This window comes from Equus caballus, chromosome 7, assembly GCF_041296265.1.
Source record: "Equus caballus isolate H_3958 breed thoroughbred chromosome 7, TB-T2T, whole genome shotgun sequence".
In the NCBI taxonomy this organism is placed as follows: domain Eukaryota; kingdom Metazoa; phylum Chordata; class Mammalia; order Perissodactyla; family Equidae; genus Equus; species Equus caballus.
Window position 1 is genome coordinate 84910318 of NC_091690.1, and position 17304 is coordinate 84927621.

Consider the following 17304-nt stretch of genomic DNA (forward strand, 5'->3'; position numbering starts at 1 on the left):
GGTGCTCATTACTTCTGGCCTCGACTATTGGGTCAGTCCGCTGTTTATTTTCGCTGCCTCTAGCCTTGTCCCACTCTATTCCATCCTCAGACAGACAAGTATCCTTTTTCTAAAATGCAAGTCTAATCACCTCTTTATTGTGCTTAAAGCTATTCAGTGTTTCTTAACATCTGGATAAAGTCTAATTCCTCAACTCTGCATTTAAGAGCCTTCACGACCCTGGCCAGGACCACAGGTCTGACATCGTCTCCTGCCTTCTCTCCTTGTATTGAACATTCTGGCCACACAAAACTCCCTTTTGTTCTCTCCAATACACTGTTTGAGAAAATGTCTATCATTAATTCAAAACTCAGCTCAGATGGCATCTCTTCTAGGAATCTTCCCTAGAAATCCCTCCCAAAAATTTTAGCCACTCTTTTCTTTCTGAAGCCGTGATAACTGATTATAAAAAGCAGTTATCCCCTAGTGGAATTGTCCCCGTTTTTACCCCCCCTAATGGAATGTGGGCCTCATGTGGAATAGGGCTCAGCAAATACCTGCTAAGCAAACGAGCGTTTTTGGTGGCTGGTCCCTCCCTCAGCTGGGTCTCTTCATCTTCTTCATCCCTCAGCAACCAAGGAAGCCAACCTATTGGTCTGGGGATATCCTACCTGGTTTTTCTCCATCTCTAAAGGCTGATGGATAATCTCAGTGAAAAAAACTGTCCCTCATAGATTGTCTGCAGTGTTAGCAAATATCACTAGGAAAACTGGATTTCTCTCTATGCTTGGTAACCATTACTTTATTCTCTCCTTTATTTGGAATAACTCTTTCTATACCTTCTGGCAGCCCAACTCCATATAGCTTGTAGAACTCTGGGGGTCTCACTGGAAGTCAGTACTTCAAGCTTTCCTACAGCCAGCCAAGGCACTTGGAAGGTCTAGGTTTGACCTGGAAGGTCAAACACCAAGCCCTAGACAATATCCCTTTGGTCAGAAGCCAGACTTGGCTCTTAACTTACCACCTGCAGCCAACTGTCTCCTGAACTAATTGGTTGGCCGACTGTTCCGGCTTTTTCTCACTGACCAGCTGTCTAACTCAGTGGTCTATCGCTTCCTTCTCTACTTGAGATACGCTGAATCTTCCACAGATGACTTCTCTGCCCGCCTCAGAGTCTACCGTTTATCCTCTCTCTTTCCTCCTTCTCCTGGAGCAAAACCACCCTCAGTGCTGACCCAAGGAGAGAAAGAACTCAGGGAACCTTAAAACTCTCCTGTTTTATTATAGAAGGGAGGAATTGCAGTCTATAACAAAATTGTCTTAACTTTAGTCAAACACACATACAATCCTGAAGATTATTAAAATGCTTCTCCATTTTAGGAGAAAGATATCTATTCCAGCCTGTGCAGAATCCACAGGGTGGTGAAGGTTCATGCATGGCTTCTCTATCCCGTCTGACCTGCCCCAGCCATCTTTTGTTGGCATGAGACCTTGGTGTAAGACTCTCAGTGTCCATATGCTAATCCCTGTGTAACAGAGAGTAACATTGTTGAACTTGCTTTCTGGAACTCTTTCCTATTTTCTACTCTACATTTTATATCTTGATTTTATTCTATTTACTATCACACTACAAAAATCTTGCATGTTTTTTCACATGATCTTCACAATTGTTATAACAATATTCATCAAGTGAATATAAATAGATTTTCAAATATTCTCCTTTATTTACTAATTATATGATGTTTTTCACTCATATATAACACTTCAGTGAAAATCTTCACAAATACAGATTTTTAAAAATTCTTTTGACTGACTTCCTTAGGACTCATTTTCAGTAATGGAATGGACTGGGTCAAAGGACAGGAGTATCACCATGACTCCTTCAAGCTATCATCATCTTGCCTTTTATATACGGCACCAACTATGTGTAGGCACCTTTATGAGAGCAAGATCTCCCACACTGAGGGCTACGCTTTCAATTTATTTTATTAATTAAATAAATATAAAATACTATTTTCGGTTCCATTTAAATTTCTATTTAAGTCATGGTCAGCCCCTTCAAAGTACAACTTCTTATTAAGGCACGGTCAACTAAGACTTTGTAAGCACCACTAACTAAACTGCTGTTCCCAAGTTCTTTTAAATCCCATTCATTTCCACTTTGGTTTGAGACTTCTTTGACCTCTGAAAACATGACATCCTGCATCTGGTTCAAGGGGGCCCTTTCCTGGCTCCCCTCTACTCTCTCCTGTCCTTGCCTACACTGGTGTCCCCAGGCAGCATCTCTCTAGATTGTGCATCAGCTCTGCCATGCAAGTTATGTCTAACTCTGCATTTCTTTCCCCTAGAAACATGTTTGACTCTGTTCCAAATGCTCAGGATTACTGTTCTTTCCAACAATGCTGTCAGAGCCCAAAATAGTTTGGAAAATGTTCTTTGGAAATTGTTTTGAAAGCCATTGGCATGTTCTTTTGAATCTTCTTATTGGTGGCAAAGCTTGGCATTTAGAAGGTAGTTTTATTTTATTTTTGGGGAAGGAAACTAGTATCTTTACATACTTTGCATATCAGACAGGACCTTGTCAGAAGCCAGAAACTACACCATTCTTTCAATGGAGAGAATTTCATAGAAAGAGAATTATTTCCCCGATAGAAGCAAACTGAGCAGGCAAAAAGGCGATACTGAGGTATCACAAAGAGAGTAGCTGCAGAAGCAGTCACCTCCCCTGGAGATGGGGGAACAGAAGGAAGACGTCAGGGTCTTAGAAGCTTGCAGAAGGGACCTGCAGAGCTGGCACTCAGCTCTTGAGGGAGGAGGCGGGCGTAAGCAAATGGTGCTCCGAGTTTGGAGTCTGGAGAAGAGGCACCTAGGAGTTGGGATTCTGACCCCGAGGAGAAGGTGCCGGTGGCTGGTGCTGCATTCCTGAGCAGGCTCCAGGAGGTTGGTTCTAAGAGGTTGGAAGGACAGCAAACCGGAAGCACCTGCCCTGCTGGAACCAGCGGCTGCTGCCAGGGTGGAGAATGTTGCTGGGGCAACGCTCATAGGAACGGGAAGCAAACAAAAGAGAAAGTCTCTATCCTTCCTCCAACCCTTCAGCTCCCTGTGGCATCCTGATAGGCAGGGCCTAAAAGGAGCCAGCTGGCAAAGGAAAAATGTCATTTGCAGAGGCTCAGCCCCAGCATCAGAAAGCAGAGCAGGGAGGAGGGGAAAATTGAGCCGAGAAACAATGGTTTAACAACTAGCACCCCAGCATGTGCCAGGAGCTCCGTAAGTATTCTCAAATATGAGATTTCCTCTGGTCCTCATGTCACCCCTGCAATTAAGGAACTCTTGCCCTAGTTCATGGATGAGGAAGTGGAGGCCCAGAGAGAGTATGTAATAACAGTGGCGCTAGAATGAAAACATATTTCTCTGTTCATGTTCACTGCTTCTTCCACTACGTCTGCTGAAGTTGAGCTTTCTTCTGGATGACAAGGGGGGTGGCTTTCTTATTTCTGAGGGGGGCTGCGATGAGGGAAGATAAGAGGGAAGAAAGGAAAGAGCCACGGAAATGGCATAAGGCTACGCCACATGTAATACAATTCTTCCCTGTAACCCATGCCCAAATCTTTAAAAAATTCTACCCGACTCACAAACATCTGGAGTAAACGGATTTCTTATGGAAACTGTTAAACAGACTTGGAGAGGAACAAGGACAGCATCTGGAGATGCAGCACAAGAGTAAGAGAGGGTAAAGCCTTTGGCAGCAGAAATCTTCGGAAGTTTCATGACTTCTCTAGGCTGTGCAATTGGTCTCTATCTTCAGACTTTGGAGGCTCTATTTGATGTTTCGATCATAACGATTTTACAGACAGAGAAGTTGAAGCTGAGAAAGGATAGGTCACGTGATGTAGCTAACAAGTTGTTCATCTTGGATGTGAACTCTGTTCTGATTCCAAAAATACTTCCTCTCCAAAAGAGAATGGAGAGCGAGGTCACAATTTATTACATACCTGGAAATATGCTAATTGATTATTTTGTTTAATCCTCACAATTTCATGAGGCAGCTACCATTACACCTATTTTACAGATGAAAAACTGAGGCTGAGACAGGCTAAATGCCTCATTCACAGCCAGCAGGAAGTGGAGCTGGAATCCCCGCCTGACTCTATTGGGCTCCAAATCCTGTGCCTTCACCCAGCGCTTCTCAAACTCCAGCATGCCTGAGAATCACCCAGGGATCCTGTTACATGCAGATTTATGCTCAGTAGATCTGGGGTGGGGCTTGAGATGCTGCGTTTCTTTCTTTCTTTCTTTTCTTTTTTAAAGATTGGCACCTGAGCTAACAACTGTTGCCAATCTTCTTTTTTTTTCTTTTCCTGCTTTTTCTCCCCAAATCCCCCAAGTACATAGTTGTATATTTTAGTTGTGGGTCCTTCTAGTTTTGGCATGTGGGACACTGCCTCACTGTGGCCTAATGAGCGATGCCATGTCCGAGTCCAGGATCCCAACCTGCGAAACCCTGGGCCGCTGAAGGGGAGGGTGCAAACTTATCCACTCGGCCACGGGGCCGGCCCCTAGATGCTGCATTTCTAGTACATGCCCAGTGCTGCTGCTGCTGCTCGTCCCTGAAGCTCACTTTGAGCAGCAAGCCTCCTCCTGATGACATCACACTGCCTCCCTAGCCTCCAAGCCCACTTGGTCGTCTTCACGTTGGGTCAGCACCGACACCCCAGGGGCCTCTTGGTCAAGCTCAGTTGTGATACGACACTCAGAGCACGTCCTTCTTCCTCTTTCCTTCCTCTGAAATTCTTCATAGTAAAATAAGAAACCAAACGATCTATCATCTGGCAGGTCATTAAGGAAAACATGATTTTTGCCCCCATGTGACTCCATTCAATTAATGAAGCTGTCATTAAAGCTCATGAATATGTCGAGAAAATTAGTTTCAGGTGTTGGATTGTTTTGGCGCTAAAATTATTTCTATATTTTTAATGAGGAATATTTGCAATATCATCACCTTACTTTCCCATCAGGGGCTTACAGCTCAGGATGCCTAAGAAGTCTGGCATATTGGGGGTCAACGGGTTGTTTCCAGGAAGCAATTAACAACAGCTTATTGTTGTCTCTTTCTGGTACCAAGAGGCTGCCCATTGAGGATGTTTCCAGAGCCGTAGCATTCTTGGGGGAAAGAGAAGCAAATGTAGGTATGAAAAGTGCTGACAACTTCATAAAGGGACCCAAAGAGTGCTAATCAGGGATCTCCCACTGACGTTGTTTTCCCATAAAATGGAAAGCCTTAAGGCAGATTCATTTTTCCTCTCTAACATAGACCATTTATTTTGTAAATTCTGGTTAAAAGAAACGTTTTAATCCAAGAGGTAAATGGGGGTGAATTAATATTTTAAAATAAAAACTGACATGTTTTCCCTCTGCAGTCCCACCTCTTTTCATTTCCTAACTTATTTCAAACTAAACCTCAGCATTCCCAGCTCTCATTGTCGGGTTGTTGTGGCAGAAATGCAAAGAGAATCAAAATAAATCTTTTTTTTTTTATTTTTTGGCTTTGGAGCTTTAAAACTGAACCAGGACTTTAACAATAAGTTTGGAAAAATACATAATAGGATAAGTTTGCTTGCTCTCCACACAGGGGAGCTAAAAGCGTCTGGGCTGGACCGTTGACAGAATTCAATGAAGTGACAGCTCAGGAGACAAAGTTCTCCGCTGGTGGGGCTCTGAGAAAGGGTCTTGTTTTGTTCCCCCATCCATGGGCTGAGACCCTAGGAGAGGAGGGGAGAGGGAAACAATCGAAACTGAGATAATAGTCCTGCTTGGTATTGGGTGTGTTCTCCACTATGAGAAGTTTCTGGGGATATCTTATGTGTCTTTTCAAATATCACTTTCTATTCTCCATGTTTTGTGTGTCAAGTAGTTGGTCATTTTTACTGTTGAATAACATGCTATGGTATGAATATGCTCTAATTTCTTTATCCATTCACTTGTGGGTGGACCTTTGGGTTGTTTCCAGTTTTTGCTATTACGAAGAAAGCTGATACGAATATTCATGTACAGCTCTTTTTCAAATAAACTTTCTAATTTTGGAATAGTTTCAGATTTACAGAAAAATTGCACGGATAATACCGAGAGTTCCTATATATCCCACACCCAGTTTCCCCTATTGTTAACTTCTTACATTAGTATCATGCATTTGTCACAATTAATGAACCAATATTGACACATTATTATCAACTACAGTTCACGCTTTATTCAGATTTCCTTCATTTTCACCTAGTGTCCTTTTACTGTTCCACCATCCCATCCAGGACGCCATATACATGAAGTTGTCACATCTCCTTAGTCTCTTCTTGGCTTTGACAGTTTCTCAGACTTACCTTGTTTTTCATGAGTTTGACAGTTTTGAGGGGTACTGGGCAGATATTTTGGGGGATGTACCTTTATTGGGATGTGTCTGATGTTTTTCTCACGATTAGACTAGGGTTATGGGTTTTGGAGAAGAAGATCATAGAGATAAAGTGCTCATCACACAGATCAAACATACATACTAGCAACGTGTGTTGGATTTTTTCAATATTTTTTCTGCATCTTTTGAGATCATCATAATTTCTCCCACATGTTTTGTTAATGTGGTGGATTATGTTAATTGATTTTCAAATATTAAATCAACCTTGAATTCCTGAGGTAAACCCCACTTAGTCATAATGTATTATCCTTTTTACATATTCCTGGATATAATTTGCTAATATTTAGTTGAGGATTTTGTGTCTATGTTTATGAGTTATATTGTTATTATATTTTCTTACAATATCTTTGTTGGTTTTCTTATCAGAGCAATGCTTTCCTCATAAAATAAGTTGAGAAATGTTCTCTTCTATTTTCTGAAAGAATTTGTAAGATTGATATCATGTCTTCCTTAAACGTTTGATAGAATTTACCAGTGAAGCTTCTGTGCTTGAGATTTTCTTTGTTAGAAGGTTTTTAATTAAAAATTCTATTTCCTTAATAGATATATGGGCATTCAGATTTATTTCTTCTTGAGTCGGTTTTAATATGTGTGTTTTCAAGTAATTTGTCCATTTCATCTAAGCTATCAAATTTATTGGTGTAAATGTGTTCATAATATTTTCTTATTATGTTCTGAATGTCCGTATGATCTCTACTGATGTCCCTACTTTCATTTTTTATATTAGCAATTGAATTTTCTTTCTGTCTCTTTCCCTTTCCTTCTTAGCAGAGATTTATCAGTTTTGATAATATTTCAAAGAATCAACTTTTGGCTTTGTTAATTTTTCCTGATGTTGGTTTTCTATTTCATTTATTTCTGCGTTTACCTTTCTTATTTCTTTCCTTCCTCTTCTTTTGTGTTTACTTTGTATTTTTTTTCCCTTAGCTTCTTAGGTGAAAATTCTGATTTTTTATTTGAAGCGGGTTTTTTTTCTACTTTAGTCATTAAAGCTATAAATTTCACTCTAAGCACTGTTGTTGCTGCTTCCCACACATTTTAATACGTTGTGTTTTCATTATCACTCATTTGAAACATAGCCCAATTTCTCTTGTGATTTCTTCTGTGACCCATGGATTGTTTAGTAGTATGTTATTTAATTTCCAGATATTTGGGGAGATTTTATAGATAGTTTATTGTTGCTGATTTCTATTCACTTGTGACCATAGATTGTATTCTACAAAATTTCACTCTTTTCAAATTTATTGTGAATCATTTTTTGGTCTTGCTATGTGACTTTGCCATTTGTTCTGCAAAAAAGATGGAATATATTTTGCCACCCTTGATTTTCGAGTTGACTATGTGACTTGCTTCAGCCGATAGAATGAGGTGGAAGTGATGGTATGCTAGTTTCAAGCCTAGGTACAAGAGGCCTTGTATATTTCCTATTGGTTTCTGGAGATTTTGCCAACCCCGTGGAAAGAGCATGCCAGGGCTAGCCTGCTGGCTTGGGGGAGGATGAGAAACACAAGGAGTAGGTGTAGCCTTAATCAGCCAAAGTCTAGTTGATCTCCAGATATATGATCAAAAATAAATAATTGCTGTTTTAAGCCACTGAGAGTTTTGAACAGTTTGTTGTACAACAAGAGCAAACTGATACAGCCACTCTCGATGACGGGAGTTTGAATGGATGCTCAAGGGTGAGCTGCTGGTCTGTACTCATTCCAGTAGGCTTCCCTGCTCTTTTGGGCTGAAGCACTGCCTGGTCTCTGTCACCTCCCTTCCAGCTGCTGCCATTACTTTACTTCTCTTAGAATATTGAAAATGGATATCAATTAGGGCATCCACTTGATGAGAGTGTTCATGGAGTTGTCCTGACACAAGCCCTATTGAAAAAGCTCAAGCATCCTGGGTGCCACATCTGGCCAGAGAGCGCACAAGTGTTGGAGAAGGGGTAGCACAACTGGGACTGTGGGGCAGAATCTGACCAGTCTCAGTTCTCTGTGAGGATTGCCCAGGGCTATGTAGAGTGTACAGTTAGAAACCTCTGCTAGCATGCAACACCTTATATTGTCCCCCAACATTCACTCAGGCTTTGGGACACCACTAACTTCAGGAGCTTATTCCCTTCCAATGTTCAAACTTGACTACCTCCAATCTGCCAAGGATGAGGCTTCTGGGACTGACTCTGCATTCAATCAGTGTCCCTACATCTTTTCTGGCATTTCCATTTTGGTAGGCAGGAAGGGGGACAGCAACCCCTTTTAGTTTTCCACCTAGCCTGGCACTGCAAGCTCCAACTTTTTCCGAGTTTATGATGATGTCTGTTTGTGTGTGTGTGCGTGCCATGTGTAAATATTTGTGTGTCTATGCACACACAAGTATACATACATACTCTTTCTCCATGCCTCTTGATAGATAGATCGAAGTATATACACACATGCATATAGATGTACGTATGCATACACAAGTATGTAAGCACATATATGCCACGTATATACATCCCACTTATATTTATTCATGCCCTATTTATTAGTCTGCTATCGTTTTTCACCTGTGTGAAATCTGGAAGAGGTAGTCTGGCTCACTCTCAACTTTGTGGGGCCTGAGGCAAGAGTAAACATGAAGGCTTACTTACCATACGACTAAATATTTAAAAGCTATAAATCCAGGCAGTAAACTGTTAAACAAAATATGTCCTATCCTCCTACCTTGACAGTTATATCTTCACAATAACCTGGAAGGCGAGGTTCAAATTTAGAACTCTCACATCCCTCAGAATTCTGTACCAAAAGTGGTGGTATGGAAAAAACTAGCCCCTAGCCTTTGGCCTGTTTTTATCTTTCCACCCCTGGCTAGTGCACATGCTAGCTCATGCATTCAAGCATCATTTATAACCTCTGCAAAGAGCCACCCTTGGCCACACTTTGGGCCTAGGCATAAGCATTTTCATAGCACAGTCCATCTTTGGAAGAAAGGAAAGGGGAAGAGGCCTGTGCAGGCCAGGAAGGTGGTTTCAGGGACATTTGGGCAGGGAATTCCAGGGTCCTAGACACCCAGGTTTGTTGTCTAGAAGGGGTAGGGGTAAGACTCCAAGTAGACATAGCTCCTTGGCCCTATAAACATTTCAACCTGTGGGGAAGTGCATAGCCAGCAAAGGAGGATATATACATATAATGCTAACAGTGCTTCACTGAGGTATAAATCCTCCTTGGTCATGTGCATTATCCTAATATGCCAGCTGCAAATCTGTTCTTTAGAATTTTTGTGTAGATATTTGTAAGTAAGATTGACTTATTTTCTTTTGGATACTACTTATTAGGTTTTGGTATTAAGCTTATGCTTGATTTATAAAATAATTTGCAAAACTTTCCACTTAAATATTCTGGAACAGTTTGGATAATTTAGGTAGGATTATATGTTCCTTGATGGTTAGGTTAGTTAGATCTTGCCTGTAAGCAACCAAGGTCTAACATTCTTTTTTATTTTTACTGTGTAGAGTGGTAGACCTATGAAAAAGCTTGCCAGTGTATTGTGTGGTTGTTAGTGTGTTCAGATTTTTCTTAAATCAATTTTGGTAATTTATATCGTACTGGAAAAATCATCTATTTCATCTAGCTTTGAAAATTTCTTGACAACATTTTACATTATATTTTATAATTATTCTTACTATTTTCACAACTATCGTTATATATTCTTTCTCATTCCTGATGTATGTATTTGTCCTGCATTTTTTCTTAGTCAAACTTGCCAGCGTATTGGGCTTATCTATCACTTCTGCTGGAATTCTGTTTGTGATTCATTATTTTCAGCATTTTATCTTTATTAATTCTGTCATATTTCTTTGAGTTTATTTTGTTTTGTTCTAATCTTTTAAATTGAATGCTTGGCTTTTTATGTCCAAATTTTCAAATGCAAATACCAAGGAAAGAGCAGGTGCAGGAGTGTAAATAGGAAATGAAGCCAAGGGTCAAAAGGAGGATGGGATGTCAGGTGGAGGGGAGGGGTGGGCACCACGGGGGAGGGGCTGGGAGTGTTATGACAAGCAGCATGGAATGTGGGAGGCTTGGTTGTCAGGGTGGCATGTTAGGAAACATTGCCATCAGGGCACCCTGCCTCCTCAGCTCTGCATCCAGTCCTGGCTCCATGTGGGCCCTGAGCACATCATGAAGAGCTTGCCCAACACCCAAGAGAAACCCAGACCTACCATGTCTACTACATTTTTGATCCAAGATTTTCGTTTCATAGCCCCCAAAAGAATTCAGTAGGGAAAAACATAAGGTGGCCAATTTTTATTTTGTCAAGTAAGGCTATTAAATATACAGATACACCTTTTTATTAGCACAGTGATGAAACCAGATTTAGGATATTTGAACAGACAAAAATAATAAGGTCAAAATCACAGAATAACAGTTTTATTTAATTTGCAATGTAGTTTGCAGAATGCTAGCTCTAGCATCACAAAGCAGAGTAGAGAAGGGTGAGTTTAAGCTGAATAACAACAGCTTCGTGACCAGCTCACTTGCTGGGCGTGGGGGAAACGGCGAGCCCTACTTGCTTTAAGTGAAAGTCCTCAGATTTTGTACTTTAGGAGTATGCATGCAATGGAGTTTGAAGACCTACCACAGGGACCATGACTCAATTTTGTTATCCCGAGCCTTGAAAATTAAGGTGAACCCACAGTGCCAAGCACCCAGCAGTAACAATGTCAGTCCTCTCAGGAAGAAGACATGGTCGTGTATGCCACACATTATTCCTACAAGCAATTTTGTAAAGACAGCATCCTGGACTGGCTCAAAACTAACCAGGAACACAAGGAGACAAAACAATGAGAACAAAAACCGTCAGAGGCAGAACCAATAGGGCTTCATATATTAGAATGATCAGATATAGACTTTAAAATAGTGGTGATTACAATGTGCATGGGGATAAAATACAAAGTCTAGAACTTTAGCAGAGAAATAAAGCCTACTAAAAAATACCAAATGAATATCTTAGATATCAAAACCAAAGTTAAAGATTCAATGAATGGGTTTAACAGCTAATGAGAGAATTAATACTTGAGAAGACAGATTGAGAGAAAGCATCCAGACCGAAACACAGAGAGGCAGAAGTAGGAAAAACACAGAGTAGAAGATAAGAGACAAAAGGATATAGGAATAACCCTATAGTTGTAATGTTTATGTGATTGACATTCCAGTAGGCAGAAGAGCGAGGGAGGAAGGGAAGGAGAGAGAGACAGAGAGACAGGGAGAATAGGAAAGAAACAATATTTGAAGAGACAGTGGCTGAGAAATTTCAAAACTGATGAGAGATATGACTCCAGTGTTTTAAGATTCTCTATAAATGTCTGGCAAGATCAATAAATAGAATTCCACATCTAAGCACATCATATAAAGATGCTGAAAACCGAAGACAAAGAGATAATCTTAAAATCAGGACCAGAACAAAGATATGTTACTTTCAAGACACAACAATTAGTGGAATAAGAACTTCAAAGGGCTAAAAGAAAATAACTGAAACTTAAAATTTTATAACCATCAAACACATCCTTCAAGAACAAATATGAAATAAACACATTTTTGGACTGATATAAATGGAGAAAATTCATAACTAGTAGACCTGAACTAGAAAAAATATTAAATTATGTAACTTAAATTAAGTAAGGAGAAATACAGAGCAATAAAAATGAGTAAACATTTATTTATTAAATAAATAAAGTAAATACAAATATTTACTGTACAAAACTTTAAAATATTTACTGTGTAAAACTATTTAAAATATTTACTGTATAGCATTGTTTAAATTAGATTTATAAATAAATTATATGATGAAAAGCATGTAAGTCAGAAGGAGGTAAATAGAGTCGAAATGTTGTAAGATTCTTACATTGTCCAAAAGGAAGGTAAGAATACCAATTAATATTAGATTTGATCAGTATACAAAAATCAGCTGCATTTCTACACACTAACAATGAAGTGGCAGAAAGAGAAATTAAGAATATAATCCCATTTACAGTTGCAACAAAAAGAATAAAATACCTAGGAATAAATTTAACAAAGAAGTGAAAGACCTGTACACTGAAAACTATAAAACATTGTAGAAAGAAATTGAAGAAGACACAAAGAAATGGAAAGATATTCCATGCTCTTGGACTGGAAGAATTAACATCGTTAAAATGTCCATATTTCCTAAAGCAATCTACAGATTCAGTGCAATCCCTATCAAAGTTCCAATGACATTTTTCACAGAAATAGAATAAAGAGTCCTAAAATTTATATGGAACAACAAAAGACCCTGAAGAACCAAAGGAATCCTGAGAAAAAAGAACAAAGCTGGAGGTATCACACTCCCTGATTTCAAAATATACCACAAAGCTACTGTAATCAGCACAGCATGGTACTGGCACAAAAACAGACACACAGATCAACGGAACAGAATCGAGAGCCCAGAAATAAACCCACATGTCTATGGACAGCTAATTTTTGACAAGGGAGCCAAGAAGATACAATGGAGAAAGGAGAGGCTCTTCAATAAATGGTGTTGGGAAAATTGGACAGCCACAAGCAAAAGAATGAAAGTAGACCATGACCTTATACCATGCACAAAAATCAACTCAAAATGGCTTAAAGACTTGAATGTAAGACTTGAAGCCATACAACTTCTAGAAGAAAACACAGGCAAGTACGCTCTTTGACATGGGTCTTAGCAGCATATTTTCAACTACCATGTCTGACTAGGGAAACAGTAGTAAAAAAATAAACAAATCAGACTACATCAAACTAAAAAGCTTCTGCACAGCAAAGGAAATCATCAACAAAGTGAAAAGACAACTTAACAATTGGGAAAAGATATTTTCAAATCATTTATCTGATAACGGGTTAATATCCAAAATATATAAAGAACTCATACAGCTCAACAACAAAAAAACTAACAACCCAGTTAAGAAATGGGCAAAAGATCTTCACAGACATTTCTCCAAAGAAAAGGCATGTGAAAAGGTGTTCAGCATCACTAATTATTAGGGAAATGCAAATCAAAACTAGGAGATATCACCTCATGCCCATCAGAATGGCTATAATTAACAAGACAAGAAATAACAAGTGTTAGAGAGGATGTGGAGAAAAGGGAACTCTCGTACACTGACGGTGGGAGTGCAACCTGGTGCAGCCACTGTGGGAAGAATATGGAGATTCATCAAAAACTTAATAGAACTACCACATGATCCAGCTATTCCACTGCTGAGTATTTATCCAAGGAACATGAAAACATAAATGAGTAAAGATATATGCACCCCTCTGTTCTTTGTGGCATTATTCACAACAGCCAAGACTTGGAAACAACCTAAGTGCCCTTCAAGGGACTAATGGATAAAGAAGATGTGGTATACATACATAATGGACTACTACTCACCCGTAAAAAAGATGCCAATTTGTGACAACATGGATGAACCTTGAGGGTATTATGCTAAGTGAAATAAGTTGGAGGGAGAAAGTCAAATACTGTATGATGTCACTCACAAATAGAAGATAAAAACAACAGCAAACAAACACATAGAGACAGAGATTAGACTGGTGGTTACCAGAGGGGAAGGAGGGAGGGAGGAGGGTGAAAGGGTTAGTTAGGTACGTGTGTGGTGATGGATGGTAATCAGTCTTTGGGTGGTGACCATGATGTAAACTACACAGAAATCAAAATACGATGATGTACACCTGAAATTTATAAAGTGTTATAAACCAATGTTATTTTAATAAAAAATAAATAAAATTAAAAGAATATTAGATTTGATAAGTTGATAAACCATCGTGTAATCTCTAGGGTACTACTAAAAGAATTATAAAGCAGCATTTGGCTTTGCAGTTAATGGAAAGGAAAAATTGAACAATTAAAAAATTTCAAGAAAAAGTAGGAAAAGAGAAAAAAGGAAGATAGAATGTGGGGCATAAAGAGAAAACAAATAGTAAAGTGGTAAATTAAAACCCCCATGTATGGGTAATTATAATAAAGCAAATGGACTAAATATTCTGATTAAAAATCAAAGATTACTAGACGATTAAAAACTCAATCCATGCTTTAGATGAGGCAGACATAAAACATAAGGAAACAGAACAAAAAGAAAGGATTGAAAAGAGACATGTCATGCAGATACTCATCAAAGAAAGCTGATGTATATTCTGAATATGAGCTTTTAGTGCATTCTGTGTGTTCTAAACCAATTCTTCTCTCTCTCTTCCTCTCTCTCTGTAAATCAATAAGAAAGAGACAAACAATCCAACAGAAAAATGAGCAAGAGAGTTGAACAGGTACTTCACAAGAGCATATCCTAAATGACCAATAAATACATGAACATGTGCATAATCTCAGTAGTAATCAGGAAAGTGCAAAATCAAGCCACAATCGGATGCCACTGTCTGTCACAATGGCTAAAATTAAAAAGATGAATGATAGCAAATTTTGCCAAAGATGTGGATCAATAGGAATTTGTATGCATTGTTTGTAGGAGCAGAAATTGATAGAACCATTTTGAAAAACTGTTTGGCATTAGCAATTAAATACAGAGATATGTATACCTAAGAACCGGCAGTTTCACTCCTCGGATCTGCCTGGATTCGTTTCCTAGGGTTGCCACATCAGAGTTCCACAAACTCGGTGACTTAAAACAACAGAAATTGATTCTCTCACACTGGAGCCTAGAAGTCGGAAACCAAGGTGCTGGCAGGGAAGCTCTAGGAGAGGCACCTCCTTGCCTCTTCCAGGGTCTGGTTTCAAGCATTCCTCGGCGTGTGGCAGCAGGACTCCAATTTCTGCCTCCCTCTTCACATGGCCGTCTTCCCTCTGTGCGTGTCTGTGTCCAGCGGTCCTGCTTGTAATGACATCTGTCGTATTTGATCCCGGGCTCACCCTAATCCAGTATGACCACATTTTAACTCACTACATCTGCAAAGACCCTATTTCCAATTAAGGTCACGTTCCCAGTAGCAGGGGTTAGGTTTTCAGCAAATCTTTTCAGGGGACAAATTCAACCCACAATGATACCCAACAGAAATACATGCACATGTGTACTTTGAGACATGTGCAAGGATATACATAACAGCGTTATTCGTCATAACCCCAAACTGGAAACATTTCTTATATTATTAGTAAATTGTGGTGGTATAGTCATACAATAAAATACTATATGATATCTGAAATGAATAAATTATAGCTATGCACAACAACATGTGTCTCACAAACATAATCTTGTTAAGAAGCTAGACATGGAAGAATACAGACTGTATTAATCCATTCATTAAAAGTTAAAAAAAAAAAAGCCTAGCTATATTTTACTATTTGGGGATACATACGTAGATGGTTAGACTAAAAAGAAGTTCAAGAAAATAATTTCCGTGAAAGTCAGGATGGTGGTTACCCTTGGAGGAAGGGAAAGGGTTGCAGTGGGGGAGGGGCATGAGAGGGGCTCCTGGGTGTTGGCGTTTTCTATTTCTGGATCTGTTTGCTGGTTACAAAGTGTTTACTTTGTGATAAATCACTGGGTCATATACCTTTATTTTGTTTACTTTTCTGTATTTGTGTTTTATTTCTCACATGTACATGTACACACATTTAAAAAAAATTTATTGAGTTTATGATAGTTTACAACATTGTGAAATTTCAGTTGTACGTTATTGTTTGTCAGTCGTGTTGTAGGTGCAACCCTTCACCCTTTGTGCCCTCCCCCCACCCCGCCTTTCCCCTGGTAACCACTAATCTGTTCTCTTTGTCTATATGTTTAACTTCCACATGTGAGTGGAGTGATACAGAGATTGTCTTTCTCTATCTGGCTTATTTCACTTAACATAATTCCCTCAAGGTCCAACCATGTTGTTGTGAATGGGACGACTGTATTCTTTTTTATGGCTGAGTAGTATTCCATTGTCTATATATACCATTTCCTCTTTATCCAATCATCAGTTGATGAGGACTTAGGTTGCTTCCACATCTTGGCTATTGTAAATAATGCTGCAATGAACATAGGGGTGCATGGGACTTTGGGAATTGCTGATTTCAAGTTCTTTGGATAGATACCCAGTAGTGGGATGGCTGGGTCATATGGTAGTTCTATTTTTAATTTTTTTGAGAAATCTCTGTACTGTTTTCCATAGTGGCTGCACCAGTTTGCATTCCCACCAGCAGTGTATGAGGGTTCCTTTTTCTCCACAGCCTCTCCAACATTTATTACTTTTTGTTTTGGTTATTTTTGCCATTCTGACAGGTGTAAGGTGATATCTTAGTGTAGTTTTGATTTGTGTTTCCCTGATGATCAGCGATGATAAACATCTTTTCATGTGCCTATTGGCCATCCGTATATCTTCTTTGGAGGAATGTCTGTTCATGTCTCCTGCCCATTTTTTGATTGGGTTGTTTGATTTTTTGTTGTTGAGTTGTGTGAATTCTTCGTATTATGGAGATTAACCCTTTGTCAGATATATGACTTGCAAATATTTTTTCGCAATTGTGGGTTGTTTTTTTGTTTCAATCCCGTTTTCTCTTGCCTTGAAGAAGCTCTTTAGTCTGATGAAGTCCCATTTGTTTATTCTTTCTATTGTTTCCCTTGTCTGAGAAGACATGGTGTCTGCAAAGATCCTTTTAATACTGATGTCAAAGAGTGTACTGCCTATATTTTCTTCCAGAAGCCTTATGGTTTCGGGTCTTATCTTTTGGTCTTTGATCCATTTTGAGTTTATTTTTGTGGGTGGTGAAAAAGAATGGTCACTTTTCATTCTTTTATAAGTGGCTTTCCAGTTTTCCCAGCACCATTTGTTGAAAAGACTTTCTTTTCTCCATTGTAGGCCCTCAGCTCCTTTGTCGAAGATTAGCTGTCCATAGATGTGTGGTTTTATTTCTAG

General features: G+C 39.2%; 1 long non-coding RNA gene across 2 annotated transcripts in view; it reads left to right on the forward strand.

Moving 5' to 3' along the window:
- Nucleotides 1-3034: 3034 nt before the first annotated feature.
- Nucleotides 3035-17304, forward strand: part of LOC111774366 (uncharacterized) — a 42455-nt gene continuing 28185 nt past the window's right edge. The window contains exon 1 of one of the 2 annotated variants that reach the window (XR_002809347.2): nucleotides 3035-3246. This is a non-coding gene — a long non-coding RNA (uncharacterized lncRNA). The remainder of the gene's footprint in view (nucleotides 3247-17304) is intronic. The other variant, XR_002809348.2, reaches the window with a different exon arrangement.